The sequence below is a fragment of the Balaenoptera ricei genome, chromosome X (assembly GCF_028023285.1).
Source record: "Balaenoptera ricei isolate mBalRic1 chromosome X, mBalRic1.hap2, whole genome shotgun sequence".
Classification (NCBI taxonomy): domain Eukaryota; kingdom Metazoa; phylum Chordata; class Mammalia; order Artiodactyla; family Balaenopteridae; genus Balaenoptera; species Balaenoptera ricei.
Window position 1 is genome coordinate 50,645,019 of NC_082660.1, and position 23,403 is coordinate 50,668,421.

At 38.4% G+C, this 23,403-nt stretch overlaps 1 long non-coding RNA gene across 1 annotated transcript in view; it reads left to right on the forward strand.

Moving 5' to 3' along the window:
• The first annotated feature begins 271 nt into the window (after positions 1-271).
• The window catches only part of LOC132357939 (uncharacterized), a 29,107-nt gene continuing 5,975 nt past the window's right edge, over positions 272-23,403 (forward strand). Inside the window, exons 1-2 of the long non-coding RNA XR_009500363.1 lie at positions 272-598; positions 1,571-1,690. This is a non-coding gene — a long non-coding RNA (uncharacterized LOC132357939). The remainder of the gene's footprint in view (positions 599-1,570; positions 1,691-23,403) is intronic.

Below are 23,403 nucleotides of genomic sequence, written 5' to 3' on the forward strand. Positions count from 1 at the left end.
CCTTTATCAGTACCTCCTACAGTTGCCCCTAACAGTGTATCTAGCACATATTATTAGTCCCATCCGTTAGCATTCCTCAGTAAGGTTAGGTAAGTTTACTTTTCTCACAATTATTCCCCCTTTTGATAAAATCTGATATCAGAGTTTGATATAATTTGCATTACAGGGCTGATTTCTCTTTGGGATGTTCTTAATTTTCTGTGTATCCAGCAAGGCCAAAGCAACATATCTAACAAAGTAATGATTAATATTATTACAGGATGAACTTAAGGGCTTCCCTGGTGGCGCAGTGGTTGAGAATCTGCCTGCCAATGCAGGAGACACGGGTTCGAACCCTGGTCTGGGAAGATCCCACGTGCCGCGGAGCAACTAGGCCCGTGAGCCACAGCTACTGAGCCTGCGCGTCTGGAGCCTGTGCTCCGCAACAAGAGAGGCCGCGATAGTAAGAGACCCGCGCACGGCGATGAAGAGTGGCCCCCGCTCGCAGCAACTAGAGAAAGCCCTCGCACAGAAACGAAGACCCAACACAACCAAAAATAAATAAATAAATAAAATTTAATATTATTACAGGATGAACTTAAAAGAAAATTAGCTTTAGGTGAGTAGCCTTTGAAGGTATCATACCAGTAATGTATAGTTAGAGTGGGTTCTTGATTAGCAACACAGAAGTTATCCATCATCATATAACAACTTTATATAATAAGTTGATTTGGTTTAGCAGCTTGTTTTTCTAAGTGCTTTAAATTTCAGAGTTATTCTTCAGTTTTTTTTTCCAATTGATATCTAATGTATAATCAACATGTGGAGTTTAGAAGGTAAGATATATTATTCCTACACATTAAACCACAGGCAATAGGAATACTTCCATCTTCCCAAGTCATGTTACAAATATAATAAACAAATAGTCTACCAAGCCCATTATCCATTATTGTTTTAATTAAAGATTTTATTTTTCTAGAGCAGTTTTAACCTCACAGTAAAATTAAGAAGGTACAGATATTTCCCATATATCCCCTGTCCCACATGCATACCTTCCCCCATTATTAACATCTCTCACCGGAGTGGTGCATTTGTTACAATTGATGAACCTACATTGATACATCATAATCGTCTATCAGCTACAAAGTTGCACTTGCCGTCTACCTCTACAAGGATCAAATTAACCGCTGCAAATGCTGACCTTCAACACCCCCTGAAAGGAGTTCAGGGTGGAGATCAGGAATGAGGCACTCTGTGCTCTGGGAAAAACTAGCAGAACAGGTCTTCAGTTAGATATTTTCAGGAGATGATTTTATGAGCCCAATTCTTGCATCTCCTCATATCTAGAAAAGCACTAAAATCCTTCATGGTGACGTCTGTTCCTCGTGACTAGCAGTAACCTTCTGTAAAAAATATGTGCTTGATTACATGTTCTTCCCCTTCACCAAAATCACATATATACTGACCTTCACCCCTACCTATTTGGAGTAGTTTCTCAGAGCTATCTGAAACGCTGTCTCCCAGGTTATAGTCCTCTTTTTGCCCCAAATAAAACTTAACTCACAACTCTGATGTTGTACATTTTTTTCAGTCAACAGTTATGGCGACCACAGATATGGGACCCAGAGTGGACTTCTCTCCTTTACCTGAACTGTACGAGGAACCAGAGCTTGTGCCCGTCTGCCTCCTCAGAGAGTCCAGACGAATTTGGGTGAGTCTCTCCTGGTTCTTGGATCTCCCATATTAGTTGATTATCCTGAGTTTTATTTGTTCGTGTATAACAGGTACCTGTCCCGCTCCCCCAGTGGAAAGGTACTGGGGGGGCAGTTGAAAGATGCCAGGGAATACCCACCCAGTTGAAACATACTGGGGGGGGGGGGGGTGGTGCTTGGTTGAAAGATACCAAGGAATACTGACCCAGTTGAAAGATACTGATGCGGGGGTGGTTGAAAGATACCGGGGTTTGCTCAGATGTAGGAGACTGAGTGGTCTGGGCTGAGTGGTTAGGTAAGAGGCTGATCTGACACTTTTCCTCAGTTTGGTTGCCTTAATAGAATTTGTTGGGATAAAATGAAGATATTACATGAGAGCCTTGCTCTGAAGAAAAGGGACAAGACTCCTCCCGTTTGGTTATGACTTTCTCAGGCGACTGAGACATTTACGGGAGTGGTGGAAGCAGAGTCCTCATACCGTACAGTGGTCCCATAGGGAAACCCACTCATTAATTAAAAGATTTGCTAATACAGGGATCACTATAAGAATTAGCCATTCAGTGATCCAAGCACCTGTGGTGGTCTTAGACCACCGAAGGGAAAAACTGAGACACGTAAGAAGGCTGAAACCACTCTAGGGTGACACCTAGGAGTTAAGCTCACAAGCAGCACACTGGCCCACTACACAACTCCATTAGTAAATTTTATCACCAAGTTCAACTTTAAAATAGGAAATAGAGCCTCTCAAACACAGAAAAAAAGGGGCGTCAGAAAACCAGCCTCTGACTAACACCCCGGCCAGGTTTATGTACATACAAAACTCATACTTACAAATACCTACTTAATTTGGGAAATTATACTAAAGGAAATCTCAACCTAAAATGGCCAAATATTGGTTCTTTTGATATTTGAAAGTTGCTATTTTTGCATGCACAGTTAGAAAAAGCCAACTGTAAGATCAAACAGACTGAATGGAATGCTTACTTTGATTTGTGTCTAGAAGCTTCTAAAATAGGAAATGATAGAGTAACTTCTTTGCAGGAAACCAACAAGAAATTGCTTGAAACTATATCAGAACTAAAAAAAAGGCCACTAGCACAGACTCTGTCTCTCCCTCTGCTTCTCCCATGTATCCTTTTCTATCTGAATTGCCTGACCCAGATGCTATCTCTTCTCTTCCAACTCTTCTGCCTCCTGCTACTCTCTCTTCCCTTAAAAAGGGAAATAATCAGAAGTGATTATAGTTCCCTTTAAGGAGAAACCTATTACAGGGAGATGTGGACTGTCCCCGGTGCTTACGTATACACCCTACACCCAAGCAGAACTTAGAGCCTTGGCTAAGGAATTTCCCAACCCAAGTCAGGATCCATTGGGATTTGCTAAGGAATTTGAGTCAACCATCTGGACCTATGAGCTGGGTTTTTTCAGATCTATATCAATTAATACAGCTGTTAGTTTCTGAAAGCAAAGCAAGGGAATGGATAAAGAAAGCAGAATGGAAAAACCCCTTAATGGATTTTGAATCACAGGCTCACACTGAATGCAAGGAATTAGCTCAGAAATTACTCGAACTTATCCCAGAGCTTTTTCCAAGAATGGCAGAATGGACAGAGATTCAACAGTGTAAGTAAAGATCAGATGAATCAATTCTGGACTATTATGAAAGGTTTGAAAAAATCTTTTACAAAAAATTCTGGCTTGACGTCTGAATCATTCTCTAACCACCAAAATGATGCTTTGCTTAACTCTGCCTTTTTAGAAGGCTTAAATGAGGATCTGGGTACTCTAGTCAAAAGACACAATCTAGGTTGGTCCGCATTACATGCAAACACCCTTGTTACACTGGCTGACCAATTTTTCAAGACCATAAAAAAGAAAGAAAGGGGGATATCTATAAAATTATGAACCTTCAATTGCACCAATTATGTACTCAATGCCAGTCAAAGGTTAACAAACCCCCTTTTAATTCCCAACCAGTAGAGAAAGCTAGTTTGAAGGGGGAAAAAAAAAAAAACTCTTCAGAATTCTTGCCCTGAGGGAACAAGTCCTACTAGGAGAACTTGATTTTCTCTCCCTGGGCCTTGAGATCAGACCTCTCAGGATCCCTTATCCTGTCTAGATCATCTCTAATTCCTGAGGGGGGACAGGGAACAAAGAGAGAGAAGGACGTGAAAAAAGTCTTTTTAAATTTAACTTATTCAACTGTTATTTATAACTAGTGAGTTTTATATTGTGATATCTGATTCATAACTAAGTTTAGAAAATGAAACTATGAGATCTCTCATTGTGTCTGTCCATGTTTATGTGTACACTGTCTTTGTCTTTACGTTTGGATGATATTATCAAAATTAATTTGTAAGTGAGCTCTACTTAATTGGATTAAAGGAAATTAAGCCCTTATATAAATTCTCAAAAATACAGAAGGTTGGGACTTTCCTGGTGGTACAGTGGTTAAGAATCCACCTGTGGGGGCTTCCCTGGTGGCGCAGTGGTTGAGAATCTGCCTGCCAATGCAGGGGACACGGGTTCGAGCCCTGGTCTGGGAAGAGCCCACATGCCATGGAGCAACTAGGCCCGTGAGCCACAACTACTGAGCCTGCGCATCTGGAGCCTGTGCTCTGCAACAAAAGAGGCCACGATAGTGAGAGGCCCATGCACCATGATGAAGAGTGGCCCCCACTTGCCACAACTAGAGAAAGCCCTCTCACAGAAACGAAGACCCAACACAGCCAAAAATAAATAAATTAATTAACTAATTAAAAAAAAAAAAAAGAATCCACCTGCCAATGCAGGGGACATGGGTTCGATCCCTGGTCTGGGAAGATCTCACATGCCACAGAGCAACTAAGCCCATGCGCCACAACTACTGAGCCTGCACACCACAACTACTGAAGCCCACACACCCTAGAGCTTGCATGCTGCAACTACTGAAGCCCACATGCCTAGAGCACGTTCTCCGCAACAAGAGAAGCCACTGCAATGAGAAGCCTGCACACCACAACAAACAGTAGCCCCCACTTGCCACAACTAGAGAAACCCCACACGCAGCAATGAAGACACAACACAGACAAAAATAAAATTAAATTTAAAAAAAATACAGAAGGTAACTGGCCAGAATTAATTTCAGGTTTACATGAACTGGGAAATATTCAATATTAAATTAATAGCTGGTATTAATGTTTAAGTTTGTTGATCTAATTAATATAGGCATGTCTTTAGAGTCATCAACATTAAATATAATACTTTCATTGCACCTAGGTTTAATATAAGTTAAATAAAATCTTGTTACATATGTTAAAAATTTGTCAGCAAGGAAAGTAATTTGATGTGAAGAAACTTTTAAGGAAAGAAAATGTCAATGAGATAAGGGCTTTTAGGTAAACTCTATTAAGAATAATTATGTTTTAGGAATGTCTATCTAAAATAGTCTCTCCAGATTTTGATAACTTGAAATTCTACAGTTGTGCTAAATTAAGTGATGGAAGTTTATTGAATAGCTAGGTTATTTCCAAATAAAATAAGATACTGAAACATTAATTACTGAATCTTGGCTTCCTTTTATGGAGAAACTAAAGGTATTTAGGACTATTAATGAATATGTTTGGTGCCACCCTGACATGTTCTCTATAAGAAATCAAATGTTTTTAGAAATTATCACTGGTATTAATGTTCACTAATCTACAGAATGCTAATGTAAAGGACAGCTCATAATTGCTTACTGCTTAGCATTCATAAGAAATTAAGGTTTTAAGAGCTGAGGATTCTAATTTAAACTAAATATAAATTAGCTTTATACTTAAAGCTAATAGAAATAATTAAGGAAACATTTCAGTATACAGTAGGAAAATAGGATGTATGTTTTCAGTAAAAAAGGTATAAAGAATAGCATTGCATTTTATTAAGGAAAAGAAAGAAAGTCTGCCTTAGAGCTGGTTGTTTCTGGATGGAAAATTATAAGTGATGGATACAGAAAGTGGCTAAAGTCGACCCTGAGAAAAGAGTTTTGTGCATGGTCATGACTGGCTAAGTTTAGAATAAATTTAATTGAGTAAATGAATTTTTTTATTGGAGTATAATTGCTTTACAATGTTGTGATAATTTCTGCTGTATAATGAAGTGAATCAGCTCTATGTATACATATATCCCCTCCCTCTTGGACCTCCCTCCCACCCCCGCATCCCACCCATCTAGGTTATCACAGAGCACTGAGCTGAGCTTCCTGTGCTTTATAGCAGGTTCCCACTAGCTATCCATTTTTTGCATGGTAGTGTATATATGTCAATCCCAATCTCCCAATTCGTTCCATCTTCCCCTCCCCCCCCCGTGTCCACATGTCTGTTCTCTACATCTGCATCTCTATTCCCGCCCTGGAAATAGGTTAATCTGTAACATTTTTCTAGATTCCACATATATGCATTAATATACGATATTTGTTTTACTCTTTCTGGCTTACTTCACTCTGCATGACAAACTCTAGGTCCATCCACATCTCTACAAATAACCCAATTTTGTTCCTTTTTATGGCTGAGTAATATTCCATTGTATATATGTACCACATCTTTATCCATTCATCTGTCGTTGGACGTTTAGGTTGTTTTCATTTCCTGGCTATTGTAAATAGTGCTGCAATGAACATTGGGGTACATGTGTCCTTTTGAATTATGGTTTTCTCTGGGTATATGCCCAGTAGGGGGATTGCTGGGTGATATGGTAGCTCTATTTTTAGTTTTTTAGGGAACCTCCATACTGTTCTCCATAGTGGTTGTATCAATTTACAGTCCTACCAACAGTGCAATAGGGTTCCCTTTTCTCCACACCCTCTCCAGCATTTATCGTTTGTAGATATTTTGATGATAGCCATTCTGACTGGTGTGAGGTGATACCTCATTGTACTTTTGATTTGCATTTCTCTAATAATTAGTGATGTTGAGCATCCTTTCATGTGCCCATTGGCCATCTGTATGTCCTCCTTGGAGAGATGTCTATTCAGGTCTTCCACCCATTTTTTTTATTTTTTATTTTTTTGATATTGAGCTTCATTAGCTGTTTGTATATTTTGGAGGTTAATTCTTTGTCCATTGCTTCATTTGCAAATATATTCTCCCATTCTGGAGGTTGTCTTTTCATCTTGTTTATGGTTTCCTTTGCTGTGCAAAAGCTTTTAAGTTTCATTAGGTCCCATTTGTTTATTTTTGTTTTTATTTTCATTACCCTAGGAGGTGGGTCAAAACAGATCTTGCTGTGGTTTATGTCAAAGAGTGTTTTTCCTATGTTTTCCTCTAAGAGTTTTATAGTATCCAGTCTTATATTTAAGTCTTTCATACATTTTGAGTTTATTTTTGTGTACGGTGTTAGGGAGTGTTGTAATTTTATTCTTTTACATTTAGCTGTCCAGTTTTTCCAGCAACACTTATTGAAGAGACTGTCTTTTTTGCCATTGTATATTCTTGCCTCATTTGTCATAGATGAATTGACCAAAAGTGCATGGGTTTATTTTGGACTCTCTATTCTGTTCCATTCATCCATGTTTCTTTATTTGTGCCAGTACCATACTGTTTTGATTGCTGTAGCTTTGTAGTGTAGTCTAAAATCATGGAGAATTATTCCTCCAGCTCTCTTCTTCTTTCTCAATTTTGTTTTGTCTATTCAGGGTCTTTTGTGTTTCCTTAAAATTTTTAAAATTACTTGTTCTAGTTCTGTGAAAAATACCATCATTTCATTTTTTATGTCTTTAATTTTAGAAGATCATTTTCTGGTAGCTTCTGGTCTTTTTCATTGATGGGCATTCTGCAGATAATTGTGCTTTTGGTGTGCTCATGAGAGGAGGTGATCTCAGCGTCTTTCTCCTCTACCATCTTGGCTGATCTCTGGGATTGTTTTAATAACTTATTTTTCAGCTGCTTTGCTGTTATATAGAAACACAACTGATTTCTCTATGTTTATTTTATATTCTACAACTTTACTGAATTCATTTATTAGTTCTAACAGGTTTTATTTTTTTAGTGGAATCTTTATGCTTCTTTTTTCATATAAGAGCATACAATTTGCAAATACAATTTTATTTTCTCCTTTTTGATTTGGATGCCTTTTATTTCTTTTTCTTACCTAATTGCTCTGGCTAAGACTTCCAGTACTATGTTGAATATGACTGGTGACAGTGCACACTCTTGTCTTGTTTCTCAACTTAGAGGACTAAATTTTACCCTTTCAGCATTAAGTATGTTAGGAATGGGTTTGTCATATATGGTCTTTATTATGTTCAGATAAATTACTTCTATACACATTTTATTGAGCATTTTTATCATGATAGGATACATTTTTTTCAGGTGCTACTTTTGCATCTATTGACATAATTTTTCATTTTTTTAATGTGATGTATCATACTAATTGTTTTGCCTATGCTAAACCATCCTTGGATTCGAGGGATGAATCCCACATGATCATGATGTATGATCCTTTGTATGTGCTTTTGAATTCAATTTTCCAATATTTTGTTGAGAATTTTTTCATCTGTATTCATCAAAGATATTGTTCTGTGGTTTACTTTTCTTGTAGTCTTTTTATTTTGCTTTGGTATCAGGATTATGCTGGCCTCATAAAATGAGTTTCAGAGGGTTTTCTCTTCTCCAACTTTTTGGAAGAGTTTGAGAAAGATTAGTATTCATTCTTTTTTCATTGTTTGGTAGAATTCAGCAGGAAAACCATTTTTGGGGGCTTTTCATTGTTGGTAACATTTTGATTACTGATTTAATCTACTTACTAATTTGTCTGTTCAAATTTTCTATTTCTACAATCTTGGTAAGTTGTATGATTGTTGGAACTTAACAATTTCCTTTAGTTTTTCCACTGTTTTGTTGTATAAGTTTTGTTAACTGTCTTCTATAAACTTTATATTTCTGTAGTAACACAAGTAATATCACCTCTTCCATTTTGGAATTTATTTATATGCATCATTTCTTTCCTTTGTAGTTTAGCTAAAGTGTTATAATTTTGTTTATTTTTTTAAATACAGTTCTTAACTTTGTTGATTTTTATATGGCTTTTTGGGTGTTAATTTATTTCTGTTCAGATATTTGTTATTTCCTTCTTTCTGCTAAGTTTGGTGTTATTTCTTCTTTTGTGTAGTACCTTGAGTGGTAAACTTAAGTTGTTTAATTGAGGTATTTCTTTCTTCTTCTTTTTTTATGGATAATTTAGGTACTTTTTATTGAAGTATAGTTGATTTAAAATATTCTATTAGTTTCAGGTGTACACCACAGTAATTCAGTATTTTTACAGATTATACTCCATTATAGCTTATTACAAGATAATAGCTATAATTCCCTGTGCTATACAATATATCCTAATTGCTAATCTATTTTTTACATTGTACGTTGTATCTCTTAATCCCATGCCCCTAATTTGTCCCTCCCCGCTTCCCTCTCCCTTTGGTAACCATCCGTTTGTTTTTTATACCTGTGAGTCTGTTTCTGTTTTGATATATACATTCGTTTGTATTATTTTTTCTAACATCTTTACTACAGTATAGTTGCTTTACAATGGTGTGTTAGTTTCTGCTTTATAACAAAGTGAATCAGTTATACATATACATATGTTCCCATATCTCTTCCCTCTTGCATCTCCCTCCTTCCCACCCTCCCTATCCCACCCCTCTAGGTGGTCACAAAGCACAGAGCTTATCTCCCTGTGCTATGCGGCTGCTTCCCACTAGCTATCTATTTTACATTTGGTAGTGTATATACATCCATGCCACTGTCTCATTTTGTATCTGCGTACCCTTCCCCCTCCCCATATCCTCAAGTTCATTCTCTAGTAGGTCTGTGTCTTTATTCCCGTCTTGCCACTAAGTTCTTCATGACCTTTTTTTTTTCCCTTAGATTCCATATATATGTGTTAGCATACTGTATTTGTTTTTCTCTTTCTGACTTACTTCACTCTGTATGACAGACTCTAACTCCATCCACCTCACTACAAATAACTCCATTTCGATTATTTTTATGGCTGAGTAATATTCCATTGTATATATGTGCCACATCTTCTTTATCCATTTATCCGATGATGGACACTTAGGTTGCTTCCAAGTCCTGGCTATTGTAAATAGAGCTGCAATGAACATATTGGTACATGAATCTTTTTGAATTATGGTTTTCTCAAGGTATATGCTAAGTAGTGGGATTGCTGGGTCGTATGGTAGTTCTATCTGTAGTTTTTTAAGGAACCTCCATACTGTTCTCCATAGTGGCTGTATCAATTTACATTCCCACCAACAGTGCAAGAGGGTTCCCTTTTCTCCACAGCCTCTCCAGCATTTATTGTTTCTAGATTTTTTGATGATGGCCAATCTGACCGGTGTGAGATGATATCTCATTGTAGTTTTGATTTGCATTTCTCTAATGAGTAATGATGTTGGGCATTCTTTCATGTGTTTGTTGGCAATCTCTATATCATCTTTGGAGAAATGTCTATTTAGGTCTTCTGCCCATTTTTGGATTGGGTTGTTTGTTTTCTTGTTATTGAGCTGCATGAGCTGCTTGTAAATCTTGGAGATTAATCCTTTGTCAGTTGCTTCATTTGCAAATATTTTTCCCATGCTGAGGGTTGTCTTTTGGTCTTGTTTATGGTTTCCTTTGCTGTGCAAAATCTTTTAAGTTTCAATAGGTCCCATTTGTGTATTTTTGTTTTTATTTCCATTTCTCTAGGAGCTGGGTCAAAAAGGATCTTGCTGTGACTTATGTCATAGAGTGTTCTGCCTATGTTTTCCTCTAAGAGTTTAATAGTGTCTGGCTTTACATTTAGGTCTTTAATCCATTTTGAAATTATTTTTGTGTATGGTGTTAAGGAGTGTTCAAATATCATTCTATTACATGTACCTGTCTAGTTTTCCCAGCACCACTTATTGAAGAGGCTGCCTTTTCTCCACTGTATATTCCTGCCTCCTTTATCAAAGATAAGGTGACCATATGTGCGTGGGTTTATCTCTGGGCTATCTATCCTGTTCCATTGATCTATATTTCTGTTTTTGTGCTAGTACCATACTGTCTTGATTACTGTAGCTTTGTAGTATAGTCTGAAGTCAGGGAACCTGATTCCTCAAGCTCCATTTTAAGTTTTCAAGATTGCTTTGGCTATTCGGGGTCTTTTGTGTTTCCATGCAAATTGTGAAATTTTTTATTCTAGTTCTGTAAAAAATGCCAGAGGTAGTTTCATAGGGATTGCATTGAATCTGTCGATTGCTTTGGGTATGATAGTCATTCTCACAATGTTGATTCTTCCAATCCAGGCACATGGTATATCTCTACATCTATTTATATCATCTTTAATTTCTTTCATCAGTGTCTTATAATTTTCTCCATACAGGTCTTTTGTCTCCTTAGTTATGTTTTTTCCTAGATATTTTATTCTTTTTATTGCCATAGTAAATGGGAATGTCTTCTCAATTTCACATTAAGATTTTTTATCATTAGTGTCTAGGAATGCAAGAGATTTCTCTGCATTAATTTTGTATCCTGCTACTTTACCAGATTCACTGATTAGCTCTAGTAGTTTTCTGGTAGCATCTTTAGGATTCTCTATGTATAGAATCATGTCATCTGCAAACAGTGACAGATTTACTTCTTCTTTTCCGATTTGGATTCCTTTTATTTCTTTTTCTTCTCTGCTTGCTGTGGCTAAAACTTCCAAAACTATGTTGAATAATACTGGTGAGAGTGGGCAACCATGTCTTCTTCCTGATCTTAGTGGATGGTTTCATTTGTTCCCCATTGAGGATGATGTTGGCTGTGGGTTTGTCATATATGGCCTTTATTATGTTGAGGAAAGTTCCCTTTATGCCTGCTTTTGGAGGGTTTTTATCATAAATGGGTGTTTAATTTTGTCAAAAGCTTTTTCTGCATCTATTGAGATGATCATATGGTTTTTCTCCTTCAGTTTGTTAATATGCTGTATCACATTGATTGATTTGCGTATACTGAAGATTCCTTGCATTCCTGGCATAAACCCCGCTTGATCATGGTGTATGATCCTTTTAATGTGTTTTTGGTTTCTGTTTGCTAGTATTTTGTTGAGGATTTTTGCATGTGTATTCATCAGCAATGTTGGCCTGTAGTTTTCTTTCTTTGTGACATCATTGTCTGGTTTTGGTATCAGGGTGATGGTGGGCTCGTGGAATGAGTTTGGGAGTGTTCTTTCCTGTGCTATATTTTGGAAGACTTTGAGAAGGATAGGTGTTAGCTCTTCTCTAAATGTTTGATAGAATTCTCCTGTGAATCCATCTGTTCCTGGGCTTTTTTTTTTTCTTGGAAGGTTTTAATCACAGTTTCAATTTCAGTGCTTGTGATTGGACTGTTCATATTTTGTATTTCTTCCTGGTTTAGTCTCGGAAAGTTGTGCACTTCTATGACTTTATCCATTTTTTCCAGGTTATCCATTTTATTGGCATAGAGTTGCTTTTAGTAATCTCTCATGATCCTTTTTATTTCTGCAGTGTCAGTTGTCACTTTGCCTTTTTCATTTCTAATTCTATTGATTTGAGTTTTCTCCCTTTTTTTCTTGATGAGTCTGGCTAATGGTTTATCAATTTTGTTTATCTTCTCAAAGAACCAGCTTTTAGTTTTATTGATTTTTGCTACCGTTTCCTTCATTTCTTTTTCATTTATTTCTCATCTGATCTTTATGATTTCTTTCCTTCTGCTATCTTTGGGGTTTTTTTGTTCTTCTTTCTCCAATTGCTTTAGGTGTAAGGTTAGGTTGTTTATTTGAGATGTTTCTTGTTTCTTAAGGTAGGATTTTTTTGCTATATACTTCCCTCATAGAACTGCTTTTGCTGCATCCCAACGGTTTTGGGTCTTCGTATTTTCATTGTCATTTGTTTCTAGGTATCTTTTCATTTCCTCTTTGATTTCTTCAGTGATCTCTTTCTTATTTGGTAGCGTATTGTTTATCCTCCATGTGTTTGTATTTTTTCCAGTTTTTTTTCCTGTAATTGGTATCTAGTCTCATAGTGTTTGGTTGGAAAAGATACTTGATACGATTTCAATTTTCTTAAATTTACCAAGGCTTGATTTGTGACCCAAGATATGATCTATACTGGAGAATATTTCATGAGCACTTGAGAAGAATGTGTATTCTGCTGTTTTTGGATGGAATGTCCTATAAATATCCATTAAGTCCATCTTGTTTAATGTATCCTTTAAAGCTTGTGTTTCTTTATTTATTTTCATTTTGTATGATCTGCCCTTTGGTGAAAGTGGGGTGTTAAAGACCCCTACTATGATTGTGTTACAGTCGATTTCCCCTTTTATGGCTGTTAGTATTTGCCTTATGTAATGAGGTGCTCCTATGTTGGGTGCATAATTATTTACAATTGTTATATCTTCTTCTTGGATCAATACCTTGATCATCATGTACTGTCCTTTGTCTCTTTTAATAGTCATTGTTTTAAACTCTATTTTGTCTGATATGTGAATTGCTACTCCAGCTTTCTTTTGGTTTCCATTTGCATGGAATATCTTTTTCCATCCCCTCACTTTCAGTCTATATGTGTCCTTAGGTCTGAAGGGGGTCTCTTGTAGACAGCATATATATGGTTCTTGTTTTTGTATCCATTCAGCCAGTCTATGTCTTTTGGTTGGAGCATTTAATCCATTTATATTTAAGGAAATTATCAATATGTATATTCCTATTACCATTTTCTTAAATGTTTTGTGTTGATTACACACTCACAAAAAGAGAAAAAGAGAAATATATATATATATATATATATATATATATATATATCTTTGCTACCAAAGTCCAATTGGACTCCTCAATTTGGGATGATTCGTTGTCTATTCAGGTATTCCACAGATTCAGGTTACATGATGTGACTGTGCAGATTTAATCATCTGCTCCTGAGGCTGCTGGGAGAAATTTCCCTTTCTCTTCTTTGTTTGCACAACTCCCGGGATTCAGCTTTGGATTTGGACACTCCTCTCTGTGTAGGTCGCCTGAGGGAATCTGTTCTTTGTTCAGACAGGACAGGGTTAAAGGAGCAGCTGATCTGGTGGCTCTGGCTCACTGAGGCAGGGGGAAGGGAGCGGTACGGATGCAGGGCGAGCCTGCGGTGGCAGAGGCCAGCGTGACGTTGCCAGCCTGAGGTTCGTCGTGTGTTCTCCCAGGGAAGTTGTCCCTGCATCCCGGGACCCTGGCAGTAGTGGGCTGCAAAAGCTCCTAGGTGGGGAGGTGTGGACAGTGACCTGTGCTTGCACACAGGCTGCTTGATGGCTGCAGCAGCAGCCTTAGCATCCCATGCCCGTCTCTGGGGTCCACGATGTTAGCTGCGGCTCACGCCCATCTCTGGAGCTCCTTTAAGCGGGGCTCTTAATCCCCTCTCCTCACTCACCAGGAAACAAAGAGGAAAGAAAAAGTCTCTTGCCTCTTTGCCAGCTCCACACTCTTTTCTGGACTCCTTCCCGGGTAGCCTTGGTGCACTAGCCCCTTCAGGTTGTGTTCACGCAGCCAACCCCAGTCCTCTCCCTGGGATTCAAACGAAGCCCGAGCCTCAGCTGCCAGCCCCCACCAATCCCAGTGGGTGAGCAGACAAGCCTGTCGGGCTGGTGAATGCTGGTTGGCACCGATCCTCTGTGCAGGAATCTCTCCACTTTGCCCTCCACACCCCTGTTGTTGCACTCTCCTCCGTGGCTCCGAAACTTCCCGCCTCCACACCTGTAGTCTCCTCCCACGAAGGGGCTTCCTAGTGTGTGGAAACCTTTCCTCCTTCACAGCTCCCTCTCACTGATGAAGGTCCCGTCCCTATTTTTTGTCTCTGTTTTTTCTTTTTTCTTTTGCCCCACCCAGGTACGTGGGGAGTTTCTTGCCTTTTGGGAGGTCTGAGGTCTTCTGCCAGCGTTCAGTATGTGTCCTGTAGGAGCGGTTATACATGTAGATGTATTTCTGATGTATTTGTGGAGAAGAAGTTGATCTCCGCATCTTACTCTTCCACCATCTTGAAGCTCCTTCGAGGGTTCCATTTTCTCCACAGCCTCTCCAGCATTTATTGTTTGTACATTTATTGATGATGGCCATTCTGACTGGTGTGAGATGATATCTCATTGTAGTTTTGATTTGCATTTCTCTAATGATTTATGATGTTGAGCATTCTTTCATGTGTCTGTTGGCAATCTGAATATTTTCTTTGGGAAATGTCTATTTAGGTCTTCCACCCATTTTTGGATTGGGTTGTTTGTTTCTTTAATATTGAGCTGAATGAGCTGCTTGTAAATTTTGGAGATTAATCCTTTGTCAGTTGCTTCATTTGCAAATATTCTCTCCCATTCTGAGCATTGTCTTTTCATCTTGTTTATAGTTCCCTTTGCTGTGCAAAATCTTTTAAGTTTCATTAGGTCCCATTTGTTTATTTTTGTTTTTATTTCCATTTCTCTAGGAGGTGAGTCAAAAAGGATCTTGCTGTGATTTATGTCATAGAGTATTCTGCCTATGTTTTCCTCTAAGACTTTGATGGCATCTGGCCTTACATTTAGGTCTTTAATCCATTTTGAGTTTATTTTTGTGTATGGTGTTAGGGAGTGTTCTAATTGCATTCTTTTACATGTAGCTGTCCGGTTTTTACAGCACCACTTTTTGAAGAGGCTGTCTTTTCTTCATTGTATATTCTTCCCTCCTTTATCAAAGATAAGCTGACCATATGTGCATGGGTTTATCTCTGGGCTTTCTATCCTGTCCCATTGATCTATATTTCTGTTTCTGTGCTAGTACCCTACTGTCTTGATTTCTGTAGCTTTGTAGTATAGTCTGAAGACAGAGAGCCTGATTCCTCCAGCTCCATTTTTCTTTCTCAAGATTGCTTTGGCTATTCAGGGACTTTTGTGTTTACATACAAATTGTGAAAATTTTTGTTCTAGTTCTGTGAAAAATGCCAGTCATAGTGTGATAGGGATTGCATTGAATCTGTAGATTGCTTTGTGTAGTAGAGTCATTTTTCACAATGTTGATTCTTCCAATCCAATATCATGGTATATCTCTACATCTATTTGTATCCTCTTTAATTTCTTTCATCAGTGTCTTATAATTTTCTGGATACAGATCTTTTGTCTCCTTAGGTAGGTTTATTCCTAGATATTTTATTCTTTTATTTACAATGGTAAATGGGAGTGTTTTCTTAATTTCACTCTCAGATTTTTCATCATTAGTGAATAGGTATGCAAGAGATTTCTCTGCATTAACTTTGTATCCTGCTACTTTACCAAATTCATTGATTAGCTCTAGGAGTTTTCTGGTAGCATCTTTAGGATTCTCTATGTATAGTATCATGTCATCTGCAAACAGTGACAGATTTACTTCTTCTTTTCCAATTTGGATTCCTTTTATTTCTTTTTCTTCTCTGATTGCTGTAGCTAACACTTCCAACACTATGTTGAATAATAGCGGTGAGAGTGGGCAACCTTGTCTTGTTCCTGATCTTAGTGAATGGTTTCATTTGTTCACCATTGAGGACGATGTTGGCTGTGGGTTTGTCATATATGGCCTTTATTATGTTGAGGAAAGTTCCCTCTGTGCCTACTTTCTGCAGGGCTTGTATCATAAATGGTTGTTGAATTTTGTCGAAAGCTTTCTCTGCATCTATTGAGATGATCATATGGTTTTTCTCCTTCAGTTTGTTAACATGGTGTATCACGTTGTTTGATTTGTGTATAATGAAGACGCCTTCCATTCCTGGGATAAACCCCACTTGATCAAAGTTTATGATCATTTTAATGTGCTGTTGGATTCTGTTTGCTAGTATCTTGTGGATTTTTGCATCTATGTTCATCATTGATATTGGCCTGTAGTTTTCTTTCTTTGTGACATCTTTGTCTGGTTTTGGTAGCAGGGTGATGGTGGCTTCCTAGAATGAGTTTGGGAGTGTTCCTCTCTCTGCTATATTTTGGAAGAATTTGAGAAGTATAAGTGTTAGCTCTTCTCTAAATGTTTGATAGAATTCACCTGTGAAGCCATCTGGTCCTGGGCTCTTGTTTTTTGGAATATTTTTAATCACAGTCTCAATTTCAATGCTTGTGATTGGTCTGTTTATATCTTCTATTTCTTCCTGGTTCAGTCTCTGAAGGTTGTGCTTTTGTAAGAATTTTTCCATTTCTTCCAGGTTGTCCATTTCATTGGCATATGGTTGCTTGTAGTAATCTCTCCTGATCCTTGTATTTCTGTAGTGTCCGTTTTTACTAGTTTCTTCATTTTTAATTATGTTGATTTGAGCCTTCTCTCTTTTTTCCTTGATTAGTCTGGCTAAATATTTTTCAATTTTATTTATCTTCACAAAGAACTGGCTTTTAGTTTTATTGATCTTTGTTATTGTTTACTTCATTTGTTTTTCATTTATTTCTGATCTGATCTTTATGGTTGACCTTGGGTTTGTTTTTTTTTTTTTCCTTCTTTTTCTAATTGCTTTAAGTGTAAGGTTTAGTTGTTTATTTGAGGTGCTTCTTGTTACTTGAGGTAGTTTTGTGTTGCTATAAACTTCCGTCTTAGAACAGTTTTTTCTGCTTTCCATAGGTTTGGGTTGTCGTGTTTTCATTGTCATTTGTTTCTAGGTATTTTTAAATTTCCTCTTTGATTTCGTCAGTGATCTCTTGGTTATTTAGTATCATATTGTTTAGCCTCCCTGTGTTTGTATGTTTTACATATTTTTTCCTCTAATTGATATCTAGTCTCATAGCACTGTGTTCAGAAAAGATACTTGATGTGATTTCAAATTTCTTAAATTTACCAAGGCTTGATTTGTGACCCATGATATGCTCTATCCTGGAGAATGTTCCATGAGCCCTTGAGAATAAAGTGTATTCTGGTTTTTTTGGATGGAATGTCCTATAAATATCAATTAATTCCATCTTGTGTAATGTGTCATTTAAAGCTTGTGTTTCCTTGTTTATTTTCATTTTGGATGATCTGTGCATTTGTGAAAGTAGGGTGTTAATATTCCCATACTATTATTATGTTACTGTCAATTTCCCCTTTAAGGCTGTTAGTATTTGCCTTAGGTATTGAGGAGCTCCGTTGTTGGGTGCATAAATATTTACAATTTTTATATCTTCTACTTGGATTGTTCCCTTGATCATTATTTAGTGTTCTTCTTTGTTTCTTACAATAGTCTTTATTTTAAAATCTATTTTGACTGATATGAGAAATGCTACTCCAGCTTTCTTTTGATTTCCATTTGCATGGAATATCTTTTTACCTCCCCTCACTTTCAGTCTGTGTGTATCCCTACATCTGAAGTGGGTCTCTTGTAGACAGCATATATATGTGTCTTGTTTTTGTATCCATTTAGCCATTCTGTGTCTTTTGGTTGGAACATTTAATCCATTTACATTTAAGGTAATTATTGATATGTATGTTCCTATTACTCTTTTCTTAATTGTTCTGTGTTTTTTATTGTAGGTTTTTTCCTTCTCTTGTGTTTCCTGCCTAGAGATGTTCCTTTAGCATTTGTTGTAAAGCTGGGTTGGAGGTGCTGAATTCTCTTAAGTTTTGCTTGTCTGTAAAGCTTTTAATTTCCCTCTCAAATCTGAATGAGATCCTTGTTGGGTAGAGTAATCTTGGTTGTAAGTTTTTCCCTTTCATCACTTTAAATATGTCCTGCCACTCTCTTCTGGCTTTCAGAGTTTCTGCTGAAAGATCAGCTGTTAGAGTGAAGTAAGTCTGAAAGAGAAAGACAAATACTGTATGCTAACACATATATATATGGAATCTAAAAAACCAAAAAAAAAATGGTCATGAAGAACCTAGGGGCAAGACGGGAATAAAGACACAGACCTACTAGAGAATGGACTTGAGGATACGTGGAGGGGGAAGGGTAAGCTGGGACAAAGTGAGAGAGTGCCATGGACATATATACACTACCAAATGTAAAATAGATAGCTAGTTGGAAGCAGCCGCATAGCACAGGGAGATCAGCTCGGTGCTTTGTGACCACCTTGAGAGGTGGGATAGAGAGGGTGGGAGGGAGCGAGATGCAAGAGGGAAGAGATATTGGGATATATGTGTATGTATAACTGATTCACTTTGTTATAAAGCAGAAACTAACACACCATTGTAAAGCAATTATACTACAATAAAGATTTTATAAAAAAAGAAAAAGAAGATTAGCTTTTAACCTTTTGGGGATTCCCTTGTATGTTTTCTGTTGCTTTCCCTTGCTGCTTTTAATATTTTTTCTTTGTATTTATTTTTTGATAGTTTGATTAATATATGTCTTAACGTGTTTCTCCTTGGATTTATCCTGTATGGCACTCTCTGAGCTTCCTTTAGTTGACTGACTTCCTGGAGTTGATTGACTATTTTCTTTCCCATGATTGGGAAGTTTTCAACTATAATCTTTCCAAATACTTTCTCAGTCTCTCTTTTTTCTTCTTCTTCTTCTTCTGGGACCCATATAATTCAAATGTTGTTGCCTTTAATGTTGTCCCAGAGGTCTCTGGGCCTGTCCTCAATTCTTTTCATTCCTTTTTTTAAAATTCTGCTCTGTGGTAGTTATTTCTACTGTTTTATCTTCCAGGTCACTTTTCAGTCCTCTTCCTCATTTTTTCTGCAATTGATTCCTTCTAGAGAATTTTTAATTTCATTTATTATGTTTTTAATCATTGTTTGTTTTGCTCTTTAGTTCTTCTACGTCCTTGTTAAACATTTCTTGTATTTTCTCCATTCCATTTCCAAGAATTTGGATCATCTTTACTATCATTACTCTAAATTCTTTTTCAGGTAGACTGCCTATTTGCTCTTCATTTGTTTCTCTGATGGGTTTTTACATTGCTCCTTCATCTGTTGTGTATTTCTCTGTCTTCTCATTTTGCTTAACTTACTGTGTTTGGGATCTCCCTTTTGCAGGCTGCAGGTTCATAATTCTTGTTGTTTTTCGTGTCTGCCCCCAGTGGGTAAGGTTGGTTCATTGGGTTGTGTAGGCTTCCTGGTGGAGTGTACTGGTGCCAGTGTTCTGGTGGATGAGGCTGGATCTTCTCTTTCTGGTGGGCAGGACCATGTCCAGTGTTGTGTTTTGGAGTGTCTCTGAACTTATTATGATTTTAGGCAGCCTCTCTGCTAATGGGTGTGTCTGTGTTTGTGTCTTGCTAGTTGTTTGGCATAGAGTGTCCAGCACTGTAGCTTGCTGCTCATTGAGTGGAGCTGGGTCTTAGCATTGAGATGGAGATCTCTGGGAGAGCTCTTGTTGTTTGATATTACGTGGAGCCAGAAGGTCTCTTGTGGACCAATATCCTCAACTCAACTCTCCCACCTCACAGGCTCAATCCTGACAACTGGCTGGAACACTAATACCCCATCGGCCACACAGCTCAGAGGAAAGGGAAGAAAGAAAGGAAGAAAGAAAGAAAGAGAGAGAGAGAGGGAGGGAGGGAGGGAGAGAGGGAGGGAGGGAGGGAGGGATGGAGGAAGGAAGAAAGAAAGAAAGAAAAGAAAATTAAAAATTTATTAAAATAAATATTAAGAATAAAAAAACCAGTAATTAAAAAAAAGAAAGAAAGAAAGAAGAGAGCCACCAAGCCCAAAAACGAATCCACCAATGTTAAGAAGCACTAAAAACTATAATAAAAAAAAAAAAAGATAGACAGAACCACAGAACCCTAGGACAAATTGTTAAAGCAAAGCTACAGACAAAATCACACAAAGAAATATTCGCATCCACACTCACAAAAAGGGAAAAAGGGAAAAAATATGTATATATATTTGTAAAAAGAAAAAAAAAGGAAGAGAGCAACCAAATCAATAAACAAATCTACCAATGATAATAAGCTCTAAATACTAAACTAAGATAAACATAAAACCAGAAAAAATTAGATCCAGAAAATAAACCCCAAGTCTACAGTTGCTCCCAAAGTCCACAGCCTCAGTTTTGGTATGATTCGTTGTCTATTCAAGTATTCCGCAGATGCAAGGTACATCAATTTGATTGTGGAGATTTAATCTTCTGCTCCTGAGGCTACTGGGAGAAATTTCCTTTTCTCTTCTTTGTTTGCACAGCTCCTGGTATTCAGCTTTGGATTTTGCCCCCCTCTGCATGTAGGTCGCCTGAGGGCATCTGTTCCCCACCCAGACAGGATGGGGTTAAAGTAGCAGCTGATTAAGGGGCTGCTCAGTCAGGCCGGGGGGGTGGGGAAGGGGAATGGAATACGGGGCAAGCCTGCAGTGGCAGAGGCCGGCATGACATTGTAATAGCTTGAGGCACGCTATGTCTTCTCCATGGGACGTTGTCCCTGAATCAAGGGACCCTGGCAGTCGAGGGCTGCCATATTCTTGTATAGCCTTCTGGACCTGGCCTATGTTTATAATGTATTTAAGATGAGCCTGGGTTTCTGGGTCAGTTAGCATGTCCAGAGTAAGGAATGGCCTTCCATATGACATTTTGAAAGGGCTCAACTTAGTGGTTGTTTTAGGGGCTGCCCTGACCCTTATGAGGGCTATTGGCAATAGGCGATACCACAACTATAACATTTCTTGAAAGAATTTGCCCAAGGTTTTCTTTAGAATATGATTATCCTGTTCTACTTTTCCTGAGGACTGAGGTCTCCAGGACGAATTGAGGTGGTATTTAATTCCTAAAGCCTGTGAAAGCTGTTGAGTGACCTTTGCTACAAACGAAGGTCCATTGTCACTCTGACGGTGAAGGGGCAACACGAACCTAGAAATAGTTTCCTTTAGGAGCACAGTAACCACTTCATTGGCCTTCTCTGTTCTAGTGGGGAAGACATCTACCCTTCCAGTAAAAGTATCTATAAACACTAGTAAGTATTTGAAGCCCTGAAAAGAGGGCATCTGGGTGAAATCTATTTCCCAGTCCTCTCCTGGGTAAGTCCCACATAGCTGGACTGGGCTAACAAGAGGGGGAGGCTTGAGGTTGCCTCCTTGATTATGGGTGGTGCAAAGGGTGTAGGCTCGAGTAACTCTTCTGAATGTCTCTGGGATCACTTTCCCTGTAAAAAGACAGAAAACAATTGTAGACATTGCATCTCTCCCCAGATGGAGAGAATCATGTACCCCTTTAATAATTTTCCATTGGTCAGAGAGAGGTATGAGCAATTTCTGATCTGTGTGCCACCAGCCATCTGTTCCCTTCGTTCCTCCTCTGTCTCATGCCCAGTTCTCTTTGGAAGTTGAGTATCTAGGTATAATGCTAGAAGGGGTAAGGGATGGGATTAATGCCATTTCTGTTATGGGCATCAGGGCTGCTTTCTTCACTTCCCTGTCTGCCCTGTTGTTTCCTTGGGAAATTTGAGAAGTTCCCTTTTGATGCCTACTGCAGTGAATGACTACTACCTGTTTTGGTTTTTGAACCGCTTCTATGAGATGTAAAATCTCAGCCCCATACTTTATAGGGGAACTTCTTGCATTTAGAAGTCCTCTCTCTTTCCAGATAGTGGTATGGACATGTAAAACAAGGAGGGCATATTTTGAGTCTATGTATACATTTACAATCTTTCCTTCCCCTAGGGTTCAGGCTTGAGTTAGAGCTATCAGTTCAACCTTTTGGGCTGAGATGTTAGGTGGCAAAAGTTTTGCTTCTATGATGCTGTGAGCACTCACAATGGCATACCCTGCCCTCTTGACTCCATCTTTCATGGAACTACTGCCATCAGTAAACCATTATTCCTCAGGGTTTTCTATGGCCTGGTCTGTTAGATCAGACCTACAGGCATGGACCTGGTCAAGGGTTTTGAGGCAAGAATGTGTTAGCTCTGGGCTTTCAGCAGGCATAAATGTAGTGCAGTTAAGAGTGTGGCACGTTTTGAGGGTTAGCTCTGGAGAGGGAGTCGAGGAGCAAAGCCTGGTACTTAATAAGCCAGCCTCCAGTTAGCCAATGGTGGCCTTTTATCTCTAGAATCCCTTGCACTTGATGAGGGGTCTGGACTTCCAGTGGCTCTCCAAAGGTGAGCTTGTTAGCTTCTTCCACTAATAAAGTGGTGGCAGCTACTGCCCAGAGGCAGCCAGGTCAACCTCGGGCCACGGAATCTAGTTGCTTGGAAAAATAACTTACAGGCTAATGAACTTCCCCTAGCTTCTGTATAAGGACCCCCAGAGCTGTCCCCTGCTTTTCAGCCATGTACAAGATGAATGGCTTTTTCAAATTGGGGAGACCCAGAGCAGGGATTCTGGTGAGGGCCTGCTTGATATCCTTAAAAGCCCTTTCCTATTCCCCATTCCAAAGTAATGGTTCTGTATCTGGGCCTTTAGTAGCTCCATATAGGGGCTTAGCCATTAGCCTGAATCCTGGAATCCAAATTCTACAGAGTCCTGCTATGCCCAAAAAAGGTACAGAGATATTTCTTTCTCTTTGGAGTACTTAGGCCTAATATAACTTTTTTTCTATCTGGGGATAACTATCTACTTCCAGGGTTTATAATATATCCCAGGTATTTAACTCGTTGCTTTGAGATTTCTCCCTTTGTCTGAGAGATTCTGTAACCCTGGGCCCCAAGGAAATTAAGGATTTCAATGGTATTTTCATCTGAGGCTTCCATGGAGGGACTACATATTAATATATCATCTACATACTATAGAATAGCCCCTTCTTTTAGGTGTATTTCCCTTAGTTCTTTTCCTAGGGCCTGGGCAAACAAGTGTGGGCTGTCCCAAAACCCCTGAGACAATACTGTCCAGGTATATTGTTGAATTTGCCCTGAGTTATGGTTAGTCCACTCGAAGGGAAACAGATATT